The sequence below is a fragment of the Plectropomus leopardus genome, chromosome 5, assembly GCF_026936395.1.
Source record: "Plectropomus leopardus strain MGB_pleo_1.0 chromosome 5, ASM2693639v1, whole genome shotgun sequence".
NCBI lineage: Eukaryota > Metazoa > Chordata > Actinopteri > Perciformes > Serranidae > Plectropomus > Plectropomus leopardus.
This window is the reverse complement of record NC_142180.1, coordinates 5,922,641-5,944,234: the sequence shown is the minus strand read 5'-3', so window position 1 is coordinate 5,944,234 and position 21,594 is coordinate 5,922,641. Positions and strand designations below refer to the sequence as shown.

At 39.8% G+C, this 21,594-nt stretch overlaps 1 long non-coding RNA gene across 1 annotated transcript in view; it reads left to right on the top strand.

The window, feature by feature from the left end:
- The window catches only part of LOC148189509 (uncharacterized), an 82,502-nt gene that overhangs the window by 18,827 nt on the left and 42,081 nt on the right, over positions 1-21,594 (top strand). The window contains exon 4 of the long non-coding RNA XR_015776572.1: positions 3,326-3,484. This is a non-coding gene — a long non-coding RNA (uncharacterized LOC148189509). The remainder of the gene's footprint in view (positions 1-3,325; positions 3,485-21,594) is intronic.

Here is a 21,594-nt window from a genome sequence, read left to right as displayed (position 1 = left end):
AACAGCAGTGACAGTAAAAGGAGCTGTGTGCGTGTGTGTGTGTGCATGAGTGCGTGCGTGCGTGCATGCGTGCATCCCTTTGTTTCATTCTGTGTCCCACTCTCCAAATTTGGATGTTTTTGCGGGTCCCTGACCACAATGTGGCGGAAGTCTTCTTGAGATGTTTTTTTCCTCAGCAGCAGTTTGTAGAGTTTGGGTGGCAGGGTGGATAATTGATCTGTCGATCTAAACAGGACTGACCAGATCAGTTAAAAGGAGCTGCTGCTGCAGAGGGCGTGAAAGCAAACTTTTAGACCTAGTGTAGTAAGATTCCCTTTCACTACAGCCGGAGTTTTGCTGCTCAGTCTGTGCCCAGAGAATGTGTACAACACAAAACTAAACAATATATTCCAACAGCTCTCTTAATAAACCAGCTGTTACCACAGCGGCGGCCACAAATAAATAAATGTGTGGGAAACTTTGTACTTTCAAAAAAACTCTCCTACATACCTATTGCTGGTATACAATTAGTTAAGCTATGGTGTGCCAATAGTAGCACACATGCCCAAACTTGCTGAGCTCTGCTCTGTGTAACAGTAACCTGAACATGGGTTTTGGACTGTTGGCTGGGCCAACTAAGCTATTGGAATATGTAATATTACATTTTTTAAAAATTGTGATGAGCATCTTTGACTGTTTTTTGTACATTTTATACATGTAGTTAGCCCTTTTAAATCTGGGCAGAAACATGGGTAGAAGGCAATGAGCTACTAAGGAAGAAATGAAACCGAAAGTAGCAAGAAATTAGTAAAAAGTACTTGAAATTTATTTGAAAGTTAGCAACAAATACCATTAGCAAACCAACTAATATACTAATGATTTTAAATATATTATTATGATAATTACAAATATTGCTCTCCCGATTTTTTACCTTAGCTTTTAAAAAAATAATTTTCTAAATCTATCAGTTTATTTCAATTTGTGGGACATTTCTAGCCAAGTTGCTCATTTCCTTTATTCCCATGTTTTCTAAAGAAATCATATCAATTTGTTAAAGGTTCAAAGGTTTAAGTACATGTGAAAGACTTCAGAATGCAGCCCCAGAAAAGTAATGTCACTCCAGGTCTCACAGGTTTAATATATGAATTGGTAGTGATGAAAATAACCATTAAATACATCCCTAAAATGCATTAAAATTCCATAAACTCTAGTTGTCATCAAAATTAAAAGTGCATAAAGAACTAACAGTGTGTAGTTGTTTTTTCATTTTTCTTTTAATTTATTTTTTTTAATTAGAGGCACAATTTTTGGGCATAGTCATTGTGTTTGCAATAAAATCAGATATTTAGCAGTGAACCAGGGACAGTAAAACCTGTTGTTTGATGAAATTTTCTCACAAGCCTGCAGTGTGGTTGTGTGTAGCTCACTGTGTTAGAACTTACCTGGAATAATGTGTTTTTCTTAATAACTGTTGTTTAGTAAACACACACACACACACCAAGGACAGGCAGGGAGGGCTGTGGGACCTGTGTGTGTGGTGTGAGCCGGTCAATGGTGACATGAAGCGTTAGCTCGAGCATCAGCGTGTCCAATGGGATTGATCGATTTGTTGTTGATTGCCATAGCGACTCCCAGAGAGTGTGTTTAATATCTCTATTCTTCGGCAGGTGTTTACACTCGGACCACTGAGCAGGTTTTAGTTACAACACGGCCTCAGAGTGAGCTTTTATTTTACACACTGATGTCTGGATTTTTTTATTTTGGCTTACAACAATAAAAAAACAACAGAAAAGTCAGTCGAGTTTCAGCTGAAATGACAGGTGATGCCCCCTCTGTGCTAGTCTGAGGTTGTGTCAGTGTTGGTGTAATGTTGTTGGGATGTTATCGCTCTCTGGCAGCATCAAGCTAATATTGTCGCCCCGTTAGGAGGTCCTGCTACGCTAAATCTGTGCCAAGCGGGCTGAAGGGATCAGACTCCCGGTGTCGGGGGGAGTCAGGGGTTAATATATGTGTCTGAGAGACGGCCTTTTCATCCACCTCCTCCCTCCATTCCTCCCTCATTCTGTCCATCTCTCCCTTCCTCCAGGCACACCCCTCACTCTCTATCCAATCTGTTACCTTTTGTCAACGGTTCTGGCCTGTGATGTAGACTCAGTTCACACACACACACACACACACACACACACACACACACACACACACCATATGCACACACACACACACACACACACACACACACACACACACACACACACACACAAAGCATGGTGAATTAGCCTGGTGATTTCGTCTCCTTCATGCCTATGCTATGGCCTTATTTATCATAATTTATCATTTTACCATACCCACTCCCCTCGCTTTTCACATGTGCATTATCATATTGTGGTGTGGCTGCAGGGCACGCAGCACACAGGGCTGCTGTAAGAGTGTGAACAGTGTGTCTGAATTAGAGTTCATCCCCTTAAATACCCTCCTCAAACAGCCCCTAACAGCTTTACAACAGGGCGTTTTGTCAGGGAAATATGGATATGAAACGCATAAGAGTAAAAGAGCAGGATATTTATGATCCTATAACACATGTTTGTCCAGGATTATTTGGAGCTTCAGACATCCAGAATGGTCAGTCCATCACATGGAAGATGTGAAAATGAAAAGAATGCAAGCTGTAGATTTTTGTAAGGGAGTTCATATTTGTATGATATTTTGGAGAAAAACATTTAGGAGATTATTAATCCCTTAAGACTCACTTTAATATTATATATACTCGTATTGGTCTGTGCACAAAAAGTGCTTTAAAAAATCATACATTTATTTATTTATTTATTTATTTTTTGATTATCACAGCCAGTGACAGATGTCAGTGATTTACAGCAACATCGATTGCAACAGTGCACCAAGTGGAAATAGCATTTATTATTTTCCATATGTCAAATATTGTTAGGACAAAAGAAAAGATGTCATTAGGTGGAAAATAGTAAAAAATAAATATTTCAAGGCAAAAGCTGAGAATGACACCAAGGAATAATACAATGCAAGGTTTTATGCTTTGATGGCTGTGGGATCAAAAATTGCAGTTTGGATGGGGTTTACTGACAAATTTTCAGCACTTAACAGTATGAACGAACTTTTGTTGCAGTTTGGCCTTTCGTTCACACGACAACAGTTATTGGGGCCTGAAAACTCAAACTTTTGAGGCTTTTTTTCAACGCAAAGGAAACACTCTTTCGTTTTTTAGTAGGGCCGTTCTCATCTGAATTAAATGTAGTGGTTGATGAGAGCTGTGAGACACAACCATACAGGTGCTTTTATAGCCTGGTCACATATATCACTTTTCCACCCACTTTAGATGAGCCCACGCCCACTTCAGCATGACAGCAGCAGGCTGCCCGACATCAAGGCCAGATGATTGGCTGCAAGCCAACTACAAGCCAGCGCCATTAAACGAGACCAGTGGATACCTGGAGGTTGCTGCACCTCTCCCCTCTACTTGGAAACTACAATGCCGGTAAGTTTGCTTATCTGGTGGCTGTCTGCTCTGGCTGAGTATGTGTCGCGACAGCAACTGAAAGCCCAGCTGAGACAGAGGTGTCCAAACTTCTTCGAACTGGGGCCAGATTCTATGATGAGAAAATACCTTGTGGCAGGCGGGATTATTAAAACAAAATCACACGCTACAAAAAAATCACCTACAACATTTCTGTGAATGCTCTCTTTACTCGTTGTGTTTACTTCTAAGACAGCAGATTATTTTTATGCCTCCATGGCAGTGTTAGCCAAGGCCAGTGGCATTATCTTTTCAGGTCGTCTTTCTGTCTGTCCGGCCCATTCTTGTGAATGCGATATCTCTAAAACACCTTGAGAGAATTTCTTCAAATTTTGCAACAACATCCACTTAGACTCAAGGATGAGCTGATGAGATTTCGGTGGTCATGGGTCAAAGGTCAAGGTCACTGTGACCTCATCTGTCTCATTCTTGTGAATGCAATATCTCAAGAACACCTTGAGGGAATTTCCCCAAATTTGACATGAATGTCCATTTGGACCCAAGAATGAACCGATTAGAATCTGGTGGTCAAAGGTCGAGGTCACAGTTATTTCATAGAACATGTTTTTGGCCATAACTCATAAATTCATAAACCCAAAATTACACACAAATGTCTCATATGATATAATGATGAAGTTCAGACATTTTATATCTAAAAGGTCAAAGGTCAACTGTGACTTCATAATGTTCTGCAAAGACACTTTTACAGTAATTACTCAACATCATAACTCGGTTATGTTCCAGTACCTCTTCCTTGCGCACACAGACTGGGCCACTCATTGGTAAAGGCACGTAGAGAGAAGAGGTTATCAGCAGGCACTTGTTTTTGGTTATACAGAGTGAGTAGCTAAATCGCTACGGCAGCAGGTGGAGATGAAGCTTCCCCACCAGATCAACCATGGCCATATCTCAAGTCCATGTTCAAAGTTTTTGAGATGAGGAATGATTTGTATCGTCGTTAAATATTTGCCTCGTTTGCCATGCTCAAACGGCCCACAAAAATATGGGCATACCTATAGTATGTTGAATATGCTGCATACCTATGCAGCATATTCAACAACCTTTTCATTGCTTTGGGGTCATTACATTCTGTAAATGTATTGTGACAATATATAACAATGCGTTGAGATTTATACTACAATACTCCAAGCAATACTCCAATACTTTAACTCAAGTAATGATTTGACTCAGCATCTATTACTTACATTGCAGTAAAATTTGACCAGGATTATCTATACTTTGACTCAAGTAATAGAGTTGTGTACACCACTGCTTTGTTAGGAAAAAGGATCATGGTTTGGGTTAAAATGAGAAAATTTCTGCCCGAAAAGGCATTTTGTCAAAGAAAAATGACAGTGCGCTTAGGTGCAGCAGTGAATAATGTCTGTGTTACGGCATCAGTGGTTGATCGGTGCACCTGGGTGGAGGGAGAGGAAAGGGGAGTCCATGGAGTTTAAATGAATCTCTCTTTCAAAGACAATGCTTTTTAAATCTTAAATACTTTGAAACATGGAGCCACGTCACTTTTCTTGTGCAGCTTTCAGTGACCTTTCACAAGTATTCATAGGTTTAAAAATTTAGTTTGATTAGTAGATTATCAAAATGATTTTTAAAAAGTCAGAGGAAACTATATTTATAATTATCATAGTGACATATTAAAAATTATGTAACATAATTAGGATTTTATCAAGCCCTTTTTTCAGGTCATGTTCGCTTTAAGTTTTTCTTCTTTTGTTTGTTTGTTTTTTTCTAATTAGTAGATTTAAATAGATGATTTCAAAAATGTTAGAAAAAACTATTTTATAATTATCATAGTGACTTATTAAAAATGTTGTGTTACAGAATTATTATAATTTTTTCAGGTCTTTATTTTTTTTTAACTTTTCTTTTTTCTTTTTTGTTTGTTTTGGGGGTTTTACTTTGTTTTGTTTTTTTAATGAAGCCGATTTGCTCAGGTTTAAAAGGGTTAAAGAATGGCCAATAAGAGCTTTGAGAGGAATGAACTCTTAAGAATAAATTGTCATCTCTTATACTGACAAAGAGACGAAGAGGAGTAATGTGGATTAGATGAATATCTCAGCTTCAGTAAAAAAGATACAGACGCACTGAGCAGATTAAATTCTCATCCAACAGACACCCCCCACACACACACACACACACACACACACACACACACACACACACACACACACACACACACACACACAAACACAACACACAAACGCTCTCCCTCAGTATTACTTTGCTCTCCAGATCCTAATGAGAAGAGAAAAACCTAATTTGATCCATCTCAGCCCTTCACTCACCCTCCCTGCCCTCCCTCCCCCCTCCTCGGCCGGTCATGGGCTATTCCCGCTGCTCTGATTATTGTTAATCTCATCATATGTCTCTTTCCGCTCAATAAACCCCCCCTCCTCCATCAGTGCTCCCCATTTTCACTCAAATCAAATTGTTACCGAACATAACCTGCCTGAGCCCTGGCGCGCCGCCGCAGTAATGCAGTTTGTCATAATTAAGTGCCGAGCCTAATTAATTAAATGGTCAGAGGGCTAATCAGTGCATTCTGCGGCCGTACTGCTGCATGATGGGAAAGAAGTAAGGATGAATAGAGATTGAGTGACGGATATCACTATTGACGGTTCGGTGCTGAACACGAATGACAAAGTTAATTGTGGAGGCATTGTGGTGCATCTTCAAGGTTTAGGACAGATTGAGCACGTGTGTGCGCGCGCACACACACACACACACACCCCCCATATCCTTTTATTAAACCAACACAATAGGCTACAATATAGGTATACATGCAAATAAACATGCAAACACACAAACGAACACAAGTAAAAACAAAAAAAATGCAAAAACGCCCATGCACATACAAACTCTCTCACACACAAACACACACACACACACACACACACGCATACACACACATGCATACACACACAAACACAAACACACCACTCCTTTCCAATCCAACCATCACATTATAGTTTTCATTGAATTGCTTGAATACACAGTGCGTATTGATTGAGCAAATGTGCTAATGAAAGTGATGCACAAAGACAGTTCATTAAAGTTGGGCTTGATTAAAAGAGAGAGAACCCAGTGGTACCCCGAACACGCACACACACACACACACACACACACACACACACACACACACACACACTTTCGGTTCACTGGTCTGACTGACTACATTTTTTTTTTAATCTCTCAACTTTTACAGTTGTTTACCATTGCTTTGGCTCAGTTTTCACCTTTGAGTTTCAGAGGACAAAACTCTTAAGGCAAATGTCCAGATTCATTATTCTTATTCCTCAACATTGCATACAGCATGCAGGATAAATCAAGAACCTGGTCAAGTGAGGTGATGCAAAAGGTTTAGCCTGCCTCAGAACTCTGAATAACTTTGACATTAAACTGCTGAAGAAGAGTGAGACAAAGAGATGGAATTATAGTTACATGTGCTGCAAGAATTTAAAAATAATATTGAAATAAATCCACACCTTAAAATGCTACGAATGATAAATTATCAAGGTACTAAAAAGGGAACTGACCGATGCAGAAGGTGTTTCTCAAATACTGTAATTTTACTGTAGTTTAGCATCTTGAATTTTATGCACATCACAACAGTAATTTGTAAACCTGCACATTTCTGGGACAGTTTTGCACATTTCTGCACATGCTACCACTCCTGCAACCGACACAGCTCTTTATATTAATGTACATGTATTTTATATATTTTGTAATGGTATTTCTTCATATTTTGTTATTACTTTATTCTGTTCTATATATACATTTCTTGATTTTTGGAACACATGCTCTTATTTTTAGTTTAATTTTCTCTCACTATGTTTGTTATACACCATTATCCCAAGTAAATTCCGTATTCCATATTTTCCTTATTCCTTTTATTAAAAAAAACTTAAATGGCAATAAACTAGATCTTGCTTCTAATAAGATAAATAAGAGATCATGCTGGTGAGATTAACCCAATAACCCAAAATTAGCTTAAGAGGACTAGCATTTGTTCTTGCTCAATAAAACGTTTTACGGTTTTTATGAATTTGTATGATTTTAACTTAAATAACATGCAACACTGTCTTAAAATAAGCTAGTAGACAAACTATTACCATAAATAAAATTTAACAAATCAAAAGTGGCAACAGGAACACACAAAACTGTTTTTACAGTATTGATGTGATGGTGACCTTAAAAGTGATCCCATGCATGAGTACAACCTTCAGTCCCTCCTCTTGTCCCTAGCTGTAACTTTTGCATGAATTTAGGATGAACTGACTCTCTACATGCAGAAGATTCTCCAACAAAATTGACATATTTTCCTCAGATGTAATAATTAGCACCTGTGTTCCAGTCCTGTTAAAACCTTGGAAGCAAATCATGATTTTAAACAAATCACCACCTTGGATTTATAAGGTTCTATCTGCGTTCTGAGGGGATTTGAGATATTGAGCTTCAAAGTTCTTGCAATATATATCTGGAACAAGTCTCGTTCATACATAAAAATTACATAAACTCTGAAGTTATACTAAATGTATAATATCAAAGTCTTGTGAGTTTGTATATGGGGTTTTTAGGGACAATTTAAATGCACCTTTCAATCCTAAGAGGTCACTTTCTGCTTGGAGGGTTCACCCTGCATAACATTAGAAGAGGAAACGATTTTCAAGGAATATTAACAGTCTAAATATTGATGTCTACATATATGAAAAAGTAAAATTTTTGCTTTCTATGACATTTTGACATTTATTTCTTGTTTGAAACAAATCTTGAAACAAAAAAAGTATTGCAGCTTAATAGGTAAAGATCAGTGATAAATATTTTATGTCAATTATATGTTGAAAAATAGTTGGTTTTTAAACTCATTATTCCAGAAAGGCCACATTTAGAGGAGAACAGCCAAAAACTAAAGCCTTATCTTTGCATTAAAAAAAAATCTGCATTCATATGATAACATTGTGAAAACAATCATTGTGTACACGGATCTGCAAAAACAACTGAAAACGCTGTGGTATGTATGCCAGGCCAGTCGTTAGTGGTGTAACTTCATAATGACACACCATAGAAGAAGACCACTCACCTGCTGGAAGTGCAGCTGTGATGTCACTGTTCTCACGGGATTCACACATTGCCGGTTTACATGGCAACAGAAGGGATTTTGTTTTCCAAAGATTACACTCTGCCACCTGGTTTGAAAAGTTTGCTTTTTCAGGCCCCCAAATTGCCGTTGTCGTGTGAACAAAAGGCCAAACCGCAACAAAGGTTTTAATGTTTCATGCAAGATCCATTGCCGTGTAATCGGCCCCTAAGTTTTCTTCAGGTTACACAGCAAGCAGCTACTGTAAAGCATCTAACCAGGACTGTACTGCAAAGAATGTGGGTCAGGTAAAGAAGGGATATTCTAGATATTCTCTCTACAGATAAGTATGGCAGGTAAATAAAATGTGTGTTTGGTTCTGCTACTACAGAAATTGTCCTGGCACAAGGGCATAGATTTCACTGGTGGAGACAAATACTAAACAGGGTTCTGGAGGTCCTCAAACACTTTATTTCCGGCATTCTGTTGAAGAATTCCTGCGATTCATGCCAATTCATGTCAGAGTTTATTTTTATATGAGTCCAAATTTAAGCCACTGTGCACTGCCCTTCATTGGACATGGAATGCTGAAATGAAGTGAAAATCACAATATGCTATCATACTGTATTGAAAAATCAAAAGCACTGTCCCTTTACTGAATTAAAATGAGATGCACTTTGTCCTTTACTTTCCGTGCACAGAACTGTTAGAATGAGGATAAAGAGGAGAATTGGAACAAGTTCACTCAAATATTGGTAGGGAGACTTCTGTCCTCCAAAACATTAGTAGGGACATGTCCCTACTGTCCATGTGCAAACCTATGCCCTTGTCCCAGCAAGTAGGCATAGCAGGTCAGTATGAAGGCAGTATCAGGTGTTGTTTTATACCAGCTCTGAGCAGTGCGACAATAGAACAGACAACCTAATTGGTCTTCTTGTGTGCTTTCGAGGGGCTGATTGTGCTGGAAACAAGTTTGATTTTGGAGATATAGAACCCTTTTGTTTTCTGAGTAAAAGTTCCAAAAATGTATATATATTAAAAAACACCTCACGTAATGTTTTTAAGTTGTCTTTTTATGATAGGACAGTCATAGCATGATATGAAATGTGGGAGAGAGAGGGGTTATGACATGCAGCAAAGGGACACAGGCTGGAATTGAACCCCAGCCACTGCAAAGCCTTGGCATGTGGGGTGCACACTCTAGCAGGTGAGCTAGAGGCCACCCCTAACTCCATTGTGACAAAAATGGCAGATAGAGCCCTGTAGTTGCAAGGTGACAAAATACTGAATTTACTCATCAGTGAGAGTGAACTCTGTAATATGAAGTCAGTGTATCCTAAAAATTGTGGACCAGAGTGTGAGAATATCTGTAATATGCATCTTGCGTATATTTAGCAAAATTTTCATATTTAATCCTTTTTTTTTGGCTTTTCCATTATTTTGAATGTCTTGGACATTCTCATAATTAAGTGTTGCGTATTTAGGATCTTAGTTGATGAGAGATGACATGTCCACATTCTAAATGTTTTTAAAGTTGTCTGTCTATCCTAACTTCCCCTCCTCTCCTCTCTGCTCTGCTCGCTGAGGGCATTGTGAGAGCAGTAAGTGCTTGACCATGGAGGGGAAGTTGGCTTGGAGAATAGGAAGTGCTTGGCGCAGCAAGTCAGGGACTAAAAACTTCGCTAAGTTTCTCTCCATCCATCCTCCGTGCCTTCGTCTCTCTGTCTGTGTCTCCCACTCTCTCTCGCTCTCTTATTTCTTCCCTTGAAATTTCTCTTAGGAGATTATCCGCAGGTAAGCTTGTTACCTCTGCCGGCCTGCGTCAGCAGCTCTTCCCCCTGCACTGACCACTGAGCGATGCAGAGGGGTGGGGGAGAGAAGGGAGAGTGCTCGTGTCAGGGGCGGGGGGGTCGGCGAGCCAGGAGGGAGGAATTGGTGGTGAGGCGGCGGGCGGCAGGGGGGCGTGGGGAAGGCCGGATTGGCGTGAGGGCCTCGCCACTCACCACTAACACACCGTGACGACATCATAAGACTGAGCAAATGACTCCGCTGCCTCTCCGGGGCTGGGGAGGAGGGGGGGGGGGTACACAAAGCTGTCCCCTGGTGAAGGGAGCTTCATCTCAACGCCACCCCCACAACACGCACGCACACACCTACACCCTTCCTCACCGAAACTCACAGTTCAGCCATGGTGACCAGGTAGTCAGACACGCTGGAAATAGGCCTAAATTGATTGCATACACTCACTCACAAAGCACATTAATGGAGATGACAAACAGAAAAAGGATATTACCAGACTACAGCTAAGCCATATTGACTGTGTGTGTGTGTGTGTGTGTGTGTGTGTGTGTGTGTGTACTTGTCTCCACTTCTCAGAAAACCAGATTTTTTTTTTTTATTTAGCTGCTTTTTCAATCTCCAGTCTCTCAGGAATTTCAGACTCCAGATACCTGGATTAATTCTTAGCATAAGATGGAGAGATTCAACATAAGCTTTTGGTTCATATATGTGTGTATACATAAACGCACATTCATGTATTTGTGTTTATGTCAGTAAAGTCATCTTCTTCTTCCTAGGATGTTAGGAAGGTAAGGACATTTTGGCTATTTTTCTGCTCAGACTTGGTTTTTGGGTTTAGTTTAAAATGACTTTAAATGAATACTTAATTGAGAAATGGGCAGTTTACATGGCAATGGTTCTTGCTTGAAATGTTAATCTTTTGTTGCTTTTTGGCCTTTCATTAACCCAAGAATGGTGCTTTGGGGGCCTGGAATCGCAAACTTTTAAAACCGGGTTCCAGAGTGGAGTCATCAGTCCCGGGGTAAACTGATAATGCGCAGATCCTGTGAGAACGGTGATGTCATGGCCACACTTTGCACATTGTGTGGTGTTCTTCTAAGGTGTATCATTACAAAATTACACCGCCATCTACTCCCCTGGCATGCATCCTACAGCGTTTTTGGTTGTTTTTGTGGATCCGTGTTCATGAGGATTATTTTCACAATGTTATCTCATGAACATGTTTTTGGTTGTTGTTTTTCAAACATAATGGAAAAACGTTAAAGTTTTTAGTATGGCTGTTCTTGTCTAAAAGTAGCCAAAATAACCAATTCCATATAAGTTCTTCCATTGTGTGTTGACTTCTTGCAGAAAACTTTGTTTTTTTTTCTTGCATGTTCCCACATTGAATGGACAATCCAAAAAAGGTGAACATCCCTCATGAATCGAAGTTATTAGGGTCCGTATTTAATAACAGCAAAACTATAAGCAAACAGCATTTTACAAACCCTCACCCAACTCTTGCATTATAATCCAAGGCTCATCTAAACAGCTGTATGCTCAGTGCTTCCCAAACATTTTTTTCTATAACATTACAATATATAACACTTTGGCTTACAAATAGCGTGCCCTGAACATGCCCAGTCACGCTACTCATCTGTGCATAAGAGTGTTTCTACTGACATGCTGACTCATAATGAACAGTTTGAAAGGAAATGGAAACAGGCATATTGTGTTTCTTAACCATATGAAACCTGGAGCAACATCACTTTTCTTGTGCTGCTTTGGGAACAAGAAACTTGGTTAAAAAATAATAATAATAATAATAATAAAACAAGTTCTACAAATTGCAATAACTTTGTAGATTTAGAATTTTTTAATAAAAAAGCAATGGGACACTTTAGGGGAGAAAAAGAAAAACAAACTAGGGAGAACTGTTTGTGATGATCATAATTGCATTTTTTAAATCATGTATTAGAATTATTATAATTTTTAGCTATTTATTTTGTTTGTTTTTTTACTCATTTTCAGGTAATTCTCTCTCTTTATCTTTGCAAAAACATATTTTCAGGTAATTTTCTTGTACTTTATAATTTCTTGTGAATTTTTGGATCATTTAATTGCTTATAGCCATCTACCTATGTTTTTGAACCCTATTTACTCGATTTCAAAGGGTTAATACAATCATTCTTCTTTCTTGTGAAACATGCCACCTACACTATCCACACTGCAACACTAATTCAGATAGTTTGGTCAGAGTTTCGGGAGTGCTTTCAAACTTATCCTCAGCCCTAACCAAGGCCAAATCAAGTGACATAACTTGAAGCAATTTATCAGACCTCACATAGCTCCCTCTTCACACAACAAGCTTTATATAACTCTTTTTCCAATGACTCGGTAAACAGACTTTGATGAGTAAAGACTGTGGAGTTCCCCTTTAAGGTCAGATTTAGGTTTAGGTTAAGGTTAACGTAATGAGCTATAGGGCATGGCTTCTCTCAGACAGGGTCCTCACAAGTATAGATGTACAGTACAAACATGAATTTGTGCCAGCGTGTGTGTGTGTGTGTGTGTGTGTGTGTGTGTGTGTGTGTGTGTGTGTGTGTGTGTGTGTGTGTGTGCGTGCGTGCGCGCGCATGCAGTGGGAGGCTTACCGAAGCCTTCACAAACAGGGTTTCCCCCTTCTTGCAGGCTTTGGGGGCGGGATGGAGGGATTGGAGGTGCTCTTCGGAAGAGTGGAGAGATAAACGGGAGAAGTGAGGGGGATGAAAGGGATGTATTCCTCCAGACATGGAGGGGAAATCTGCTCAAATCTTCCCTTGTTAGAGGAGAGGAGAGCGGGATCAATACAGTCACTCCCCTCTCTGGCTGAGCCTCCTCTCCAGCTGGAAAAACTCTTCATCTCAATCATTCAACATGAGTTTTTTTTTCTCTCCTCACCTTCCTTCCCACCTGATTTTCTTCTTCTTCACTTTTGTCTTCTTTACTCTGTTCCCTTGATCATTCTAAATATAATTTTAAATCCAACAGCCCAGGTGGGGACATTTGACAAGGGAGCAAATCAAACAGTGGAAAATACTTAAAATACAGCTTTAATTCTCAGAAGTTTTAATTAATAAGCTAGTTTCCATTTGTGTCACGAGGAGTCCCAGAGGAACGAGAGGGAGTAAAGCGGGTAGAGGAGGAGGGGGGTGGGGGTGCGTGTAACAACATCATGATCAGAGCGAGGTACAGGTAAAAGAAGAGGTAGAAGAAGGTGGGACTGGGGCCACAAGGGAGACTCAGGGCCAAGGGCATCAACTACCTGTCATGAATTAATCAGTCTCCTACAGCTCACTCCAGTGAATACATTAGCAGGTACAGCGCCTGCATCCTCGCAGTATCATATATTAATTCATTTTAAAAAAAGGTGAGACAGATTGATGCTCCAAAATAAACTCCACAGCTGGAGAGGATTGCAGGGCAGAAAGGGCATGTTTAATTTATTTCTTTCATCTCAAACACAAGGCTTCCTAATCTTTGGAAATTAAATCTTTTGAATGTTTTGGAGGTTGTGTGGTTAGTGTCATTAGTGTAGTCACGTGAGGTGACACAAAGAGTTTTGGGATAGAGAAAGTGTACAAAAAGTTATTCTACTTCATTTTCACTAGGCTTTAGGGCAGAGCGATAAAACAATAATAATATCAATCACGAAATAACTTTTTCTCGATTGAAATATGAGCCATAGTCGATATAATGCATTCCAGCCATGTTTTGACAGTCAACATGGACAGCCAGTGATAATAAGAATAGCGCCGAGGCGAACCAAATCCAGTGAACAACTTTGACTCTAGAATACAGATGAGTGTTTGACAACCAAATCATATGTGCTTTCACAGCGTTTCATTACCGCAGATCAAACAGCTGATGGTCCGACAGCAGCACAGTGAGACAGACAAACAGAGCGCAGCTTCTCCTCAAAGCACCAAAGTGTCTGAAGCAGACACATTTGCAGAGGTGGAAAGTGATTTCTTTAGACTTCTACACGACTACTTTGTGTTAGTTTCAGGTTTAATCAGACTTTGGATGGAATTATTTAGAAACACCAGGACGCATCTCTCTGTGTCTCATCCAACCGCTCGTGCTGAGCTCTCAATATTATTAGCAGGGGCAGATGTAATGTTTTGGGGGCCAGGGACCACAGGCACATAACCTTATTTTCACACTTTCTCTAACTAGGAATGTTGGTAAGCTGTTGGCAGCTATAGAAGAGGTAGTAGACCTACTCAAGAAAAAAAAAATCCTAGTTAAAATGATGAATAGCACAGATGATTCACAGAAGATTCAAGTCAGAGTGCTGCAGTCAGGAGAGGTTAGCCTTTTATGAGCACAATGTGCTTAAATTTAGCTGAAGATTGTTTAAGATGGAGCTTTTAATTTTTATATAATGCAGGAAAGTTTAATAAATAGTAATGAATCATATGTTTATAACATTCCACACAACATGGTCAAATGAAACTGTGTCAGTGAACTATGAGGGCAAAAAACAAACCAGAAAACAAAGGAAAAAGCAAAATAATAGTTCATTAATCATAATCAAAGTAAAATGTTCAATTAATTGTGATATTGGTTTTAGGTATGAGGTTCGGACCTTTGCTGGGAGAAAATTTTAGTAACTGAACTTCTTTGAATTTTAGTTGAATAGGTCCGCCAGTTGGTGATGCCTGTTCTACAGTGTATTTGTCATGTTCAATGTCTGACAGAAAATAAATATTTAAACCAAAATTAACCTTATGATATCTTCATATCTCACTTAGGAGTAAAAAGGAACCTTTAAGCTTGACAGAAATAGTGATTTGATGTATAATGTGATATATATATCAATATTGACTGATATGAAAAAAATTATGGTGATAAAACTTTTTTCCATATCTCCCAGCCCTTCTAGGTGGGTTTCCATTAACCCTCACACTGCGCAAATTGAAATTGCGAATATAAAATATGCCTAATGGAAACACGTCAATTTGAAAAAAACTCTCATTTATTGCAAAAAAGTTTTTACGCTCGCATTAGGTGGTATTTCAGGTGATTTGAAAAAGACATAATCTGTAAAACTGCAATGGAAACACTTTTTTGGCTTTTATAAGTCCCATGATCCTATGACTAAGTGCTTGTCAGTAGGAACTGGCTCCCTCATGATGCAGCAGGCGCTACAAGAGCTGTTACTGCATCGCAACGCTTCAAAATTTGAGCGGATCATCCTGAAGTTTTGAATCCACAATTCCTCTGTGAAATTATGGACCATTACCTCCCAGAAATCCTGCATAAATGGCCACTCCCATGTATAAGGGGCTTGCCTTTGTATTGTCTCTATATAGAGTATATACCTTATATACTATGGTTTCATGGTAAAATGGCGTCCATTTTTCTCATGCTTAATTCTTCTTGTCTAGCTGCACTCGACTCAACTGAATATGATATGGAAGAAAGTGGTGCAAGGGTGCATATGCATATTTAATGTAATGTAGAAAATGAGTCAGGGTGAGTTCACACTACACAACCAGGTTTCTTGTAATTGGGAGTCTTTAAGTCGTGGTTTTAAAACCCCACGACTGACTGGTAACAGGTTTGTCTTACAATGCACAGGTCAACCCACAACCCTTGGTTGACGGAATTCTTGATAGAAAATATCCCGGGTTCTGGTGGGCAGGTTGAAAAAGTGACTAAGCAGCATTCCAAGTAATTTATTTTCAGGAACATTGGGTACAATAGTCCACCTCCCACCTTCTCCCTCTCTCTGTCACTCTCTCTCTCCCTCTCAAACGCTCTCACTCATGACTTAAAAAGCCATTTTAACCTGTGACTTTTGCAGGGAAACTCCAAAAACAGTTGGCAAGAGAAAAATTAGGGCTTAAGACGTTTGGCAGGCAAGTAGCTGTACTATAAACAAATACTGTTATTCTTCCTTTGTTGTATTTATAATGAAATATCTGCTCAAGGTGTCAAGGTCAAGTGTTTGCTGCCCTCTGTGGTCAGTGCATGTCAATTTGAACAAACCTCTGCTACCTTTAATCTTTAAAATTCATTTGTTGCCACCAGTAACCACAAGAGGAACCTAATCATACTAGACTGAAATCATAGGGTTTATAACTATTTAGAGCGCATCGCTCCATGTCTCATCCAGCTGCTGGCACTGAGCTCTCATTATTATTACCAGGGGCAGACACAGTTATATGGGGACCTGGGGCCACAGGCACATTGCCTTTGTTTCAACCTTTCTCTTGATTTAATTTGAAATATCCCTAAAATATGTCTTTAGTGTACTCCCTCAGTGAAGGAAAAAGTTTGGGAACCACCGTAGATGGTCCAGCCATATACTAGGTTTTAAACTAGTCTAGTTTTTTCTCAGCTGAAGCACTATTTGCTAGTCCATTTCATGCCTTCCCTATAGATACACAGATAAACCAATCATTGCAAACCGTTGAGTCTTGGCTTTCTTTCTCCTCCCCCTTTATTTCACAAGTGGAAAGTCATGGATGAAAATGAAAACACCGAAGAGTGTGTCCCCCAAAAATTTCAACATTGATAATATTTTTCCTGACAAAAGATATGGTGGGAAACAGTGGAAAACAAAATTGCACACAAAGATTTAAAAAAAAAAAAAAAAGGTACTTTGGACTAAATGTTCTCTTACTCTTTTTTATTTTAGGGCTGTATTTTATAAATTGGGAAATTAGCTTGGTGCTTGGCTGTTCAGTAACATGCACAATAGTCTTAAAATCCTAAATGAAAAAGAATCGTGATAAAATTGTGATTGTGATTCTGCCTTAAAATGATATGATATGATATATGATATTTTTGCCATATCACCCACCCCTACTCTAAATATAGACAGAAAACCTGAGAAATATACTGTGGTTGTTTAGCTAAAGTTGCAAATTTAAAGTAAAGCACTGAGAATAAATTTCTGGGAATTTGTATGTGACTTTTTGCAGTTCAATATACATTTTATTATATATATATATATCTATGGCTGTTGTATGTGGCTTTGTCACCACATTGTCTCTGTAGTAAAAATAGTAAATACTACAAATATGAGCTCTGACAACACAACACATACGACTGTATAAACCAACCCAATTTCCCTTGGACTCCTCAGGTCAGTGCCATGGCAAAACTTATTCCCTGCCTGCCTTATTTTTTGCTGACCACTATGGATAGATTAATGAGCGTGGGATCTTAGGAATGTTAATTAATTTGATTATGTGCGCCGAGGGGAGGGGTCTATGCTTAGGTGGAGTGGAATGTGGGCGTGTGGGGGGCCATGGTTTTATTGAGGGGTGGGGGGTTGAGGGCTGGAGCATTCTGCAGAAGATGAATAGGTCCTCTGGCTTGAGCTGCTGGCAGGCTGACTGTGCCTGCCCTTAATATATAGCATGTGCTGCCACATAGTCAATGCGCTTTTAATTCACCTCTTACTACACACACACGAACATTAACGGGCCCGTACGCACATGTGCACGCACAGACAGACACACACACACACACTGGGTGTTTATTACCCCTTTTACTAATGGAAATCTAATCATTACTCTACCTGCTTGTTCACATACACACACACACACACACACACACACACAGCTCTGTGGTTTATTTATCATTGATATCACGGGGTGTATTAATACAGGGCCACAGGGGGGTGTTTATATGAAGCCACAGAGCAACGCCAGACTAATTGTATTAACCAACCCAAAGAGCAGCTCATGATTTTGACCCCAAGCTGTTTATGACCTGCGGATCAATGGAACTCCTCGCTCAGTTTTTCTCTGATCCTCTCCTCCAACCTCCTCCAGTCTGTCTCTTTCCTCCAATATGTTTCGGTATGACTAAATCATCCCCGCAGCCCGCTGTCTAATTACCATCATCGTTAAGATACTGTATATGATTGAGCCCTGACCGTAAAAACACACCAGTAAAATGGAGAGGAGCAAACAAACATGAGCTTTACTGCTCCAGCCTGGCGATGCTGATATGGGACAGCAGTTACGGCCATTTGGTGTCTATTCCTCTGACATTTTCATTTCATATTTAATTGCACACTGGCGATTATGGCACTTATGGCTTTATTTTGCATTTACCTAATGGTTCTCTTGTGGCGTTGCGGTGACACTTTTATTTTATTTGGCGCTCAATCAGGCTGAATTTACTGTCACTTTGCCTCCTTCTATTCTGTTCAGAGTATCTCCTAAATTAATGTTATAAAGGATGGATGGCTGTTTCCAGAGCAGTGTGTATGTGCCTATGTGTCAATTTAGTCCAAGGCTTATTTTTGTACACATGTAGCAGGAGAAGGGGCAAAGTTTGTAGACTCAGAGTCCAAAGTGTAAATGGGACTTTAATTCAGGATGAAAATTGTTTCTTTGAATATTTGTCTGCATTGTCTTTCCTCCATTCTTGCCTTTTTCCTTTTTCTTTGGTTGAATTTATTTCCCAATGACTTTTTTCTTGCTTTAATTTATCTGTCTATCCTTCTTAACTTTTTCCTCCCTTTATTCTGTCCTTTCCTCTTTCTTTCACATGAAACATAAGAAGCATAAACATATCAAACAATACAGCATTAGCATTAGTTATCAACACAATATAATAGGGCTGGGTTATATGGCTTTAAAAGAATAACAGTATTTTTAGACTATATTGCGATACACAATATATATCTCTATATTTTTAAATCTCCCCTTAAACCAGTGTAAACTACCAAAATACAAAATTATTAAATGAACTACAATTACAAATAAAGTAGCTACTGCCACAAAATAAAATTACATAAACTAATTTTAAAATAACGTTTAATAAAATACTGCTTTAATGTTAAAGTAAGTAGAATATAAAGTTAAATGAAGTACCATTATAGTTAAGTTAAATAATGTTTTGTTATAATTAAATATATTAAAGGGGAATCCATAGTGCTTTTATTCTGAAGAACCTGGCTCGTCTCAGGCTGCAAGTGTTGATGTTTTAGTTGTTGTGCTGCTGGCATGTATGTTAAATGTCACACTGTTGTGTAAATATTTTTCCACTGTGGTACTACAACACATGTATATTTATTTGTGTAAAGGATTGTTGTTATTGGCGTTTGGTATTCTCGTGCACTTTTTCGGAGTTTGGTTAATGTGACTTTCTGAGTCACCTGTAATGCACCATATGTCCTCAGCCCATCCCTGCAGCCATTAGGTAACAAGCAGGTGTTTCCTCTCTCAATAACGAAACAGCCTCTGACAGCTCTGTCACCATGGAGACGGGTAGTCGCCGCAAACTCGCCGTCACTGCGGAGACAGGGCTAGGCAGGGCCAGGACAGCACTTGTCACAATGGCCCAGCGTCCCAAACCAGCCGAGCTTGCAGTCAGAGCTCATCGCACGGCGGCGTCTCCGGCAGTCAGCGGCAGTCTGCGAGAACAGACAGGTGGAGGAGAAGAAGACAGAGATGAGAGGAAAGAGGAGAGGACAGGTGGGGGGGCGCAGGGAGATGAAGGAGATGGGGTGCCTTTTGTTTACTGGAAGGAGTCATTAAAATATTTTCTCTTTGTCTTTTTATTGGCATTTTGTTATGATCTGTTAACACTGGTGTTCATCATCCAGCTTATTTGTGTAGAGAAGGGATAGTATCTATTGTGTGTGGCGGGGCCCGATGCTGTGATCACATTAGCCCTCTCGCTGCTGTCCTGTCTAGAGAGAAGCGCACAGCGTGACAGCTTCTGCTGTTTTATTAATAACAACTCATGGCTTTAAAGCAGACAAACAGCTTGTCTATAGGATGGGCCATTACCCTTTTGTTTCATACCTCTTTCTTCCTTACTCCATCTTTGTGAGAGGAGAGGTAAACAAATTCTTGTGACTGGAGCCTGTGGAGAGGTAGGAAGAGGAGAGGGTTTTTCATGATGACAACTGATCCAATGAAAAATCCTCAGTAAATCTGTGTTTAAAAGATAAGAAGGACAATATTCTGTATTTTTCTCATTGTCAACAAATCCAATGAAAAGCCCCAAGCCAACAATGGGTCTCATGCAGAAGTGTTCTCTTAAATTTCTCTTATATTTTAATTTAAATATCCGGAAAGAGAAAATATTAGAGAAGTCAACTCTAGACTTCAGGGCTTTTTTGTTGCCTTTATTGGATAGGATAGATGTAGCATGAAAGGGAGAGAGAGAGGGAACGACATGCAGCAAAGGGCCGGGGCCAGACTTGAACCTGTGACTTCTGCGGCGAGGACACAGCCTCTATATAGCCTCTATACACACCAAACATTCTTAACCATCCAAACCTGTTTTTACTGAGGAGTGCTCACTGATGAATACCACTTGAATTTTAAGTCCTCTTTTAGTTAAACACTATATAAGGAAAGGTTTTGTGCCCTGTGTAAAGACTCTGGCACATGGCCAAGACTGGACAGCATGTTCTCATCCCATCTCGTCACATGGTGCTGCTCTGTCAGTGACCTTCTGCACCTACTTATGATATGTTTTAGGTATCCTTCTGCATCAGCTGTTTACACACTGAGATGCTGTTACCATGATGTCAATAAATGCACATGGTGGAATGAAGCAGCATGGTCACAATGGTTAGGATTAGGCAAAAGAGGCACATGTTAAGGTGTAGAAAAAAAGCATACATCCACAAGGGAAACAAACTCCGGACTCCCGCACGAAACTTGGGGGGTTCATCCACCTTCCCAACCGCCCGCTCCATTATGACACTCACGCTCCTTATATTACATGGTTACCGGCAGCGTTATTACTTGACGCTGTCCCTCTGCATTTCATGCTCAAGTGACGTCGCCCATGTGCATTGCATGTGGACACGCCCAGTGCCAACCAGCAGTCTGCCAGTGTATGGTAACAAAGGCATTGGTTCTGTCTGACCGCATTTTCATCTGATATTGTCCAGCCACGTTCCGGTTGGATGGGGAGGGTAAATTTTGGCGTCACCACGTACACCAAACTCGTTGCATTGTAATCATACACCAGCGGATGGCGGGCACACCCACATTCAATGCACTTGAGAACACAGCTGGACGGGACCTGTTGCGTGGGCATGAAATGCTGAAGGATGGCGTCAGGAAGTAAAGCTGTCGGTAACAATGTAATAGAGTGTGCTTATAGGGCAGGCAGGTGTGGAGGTGGTCCCACAAACAACTGACTTTAGTGCAGCGTTTCCTTT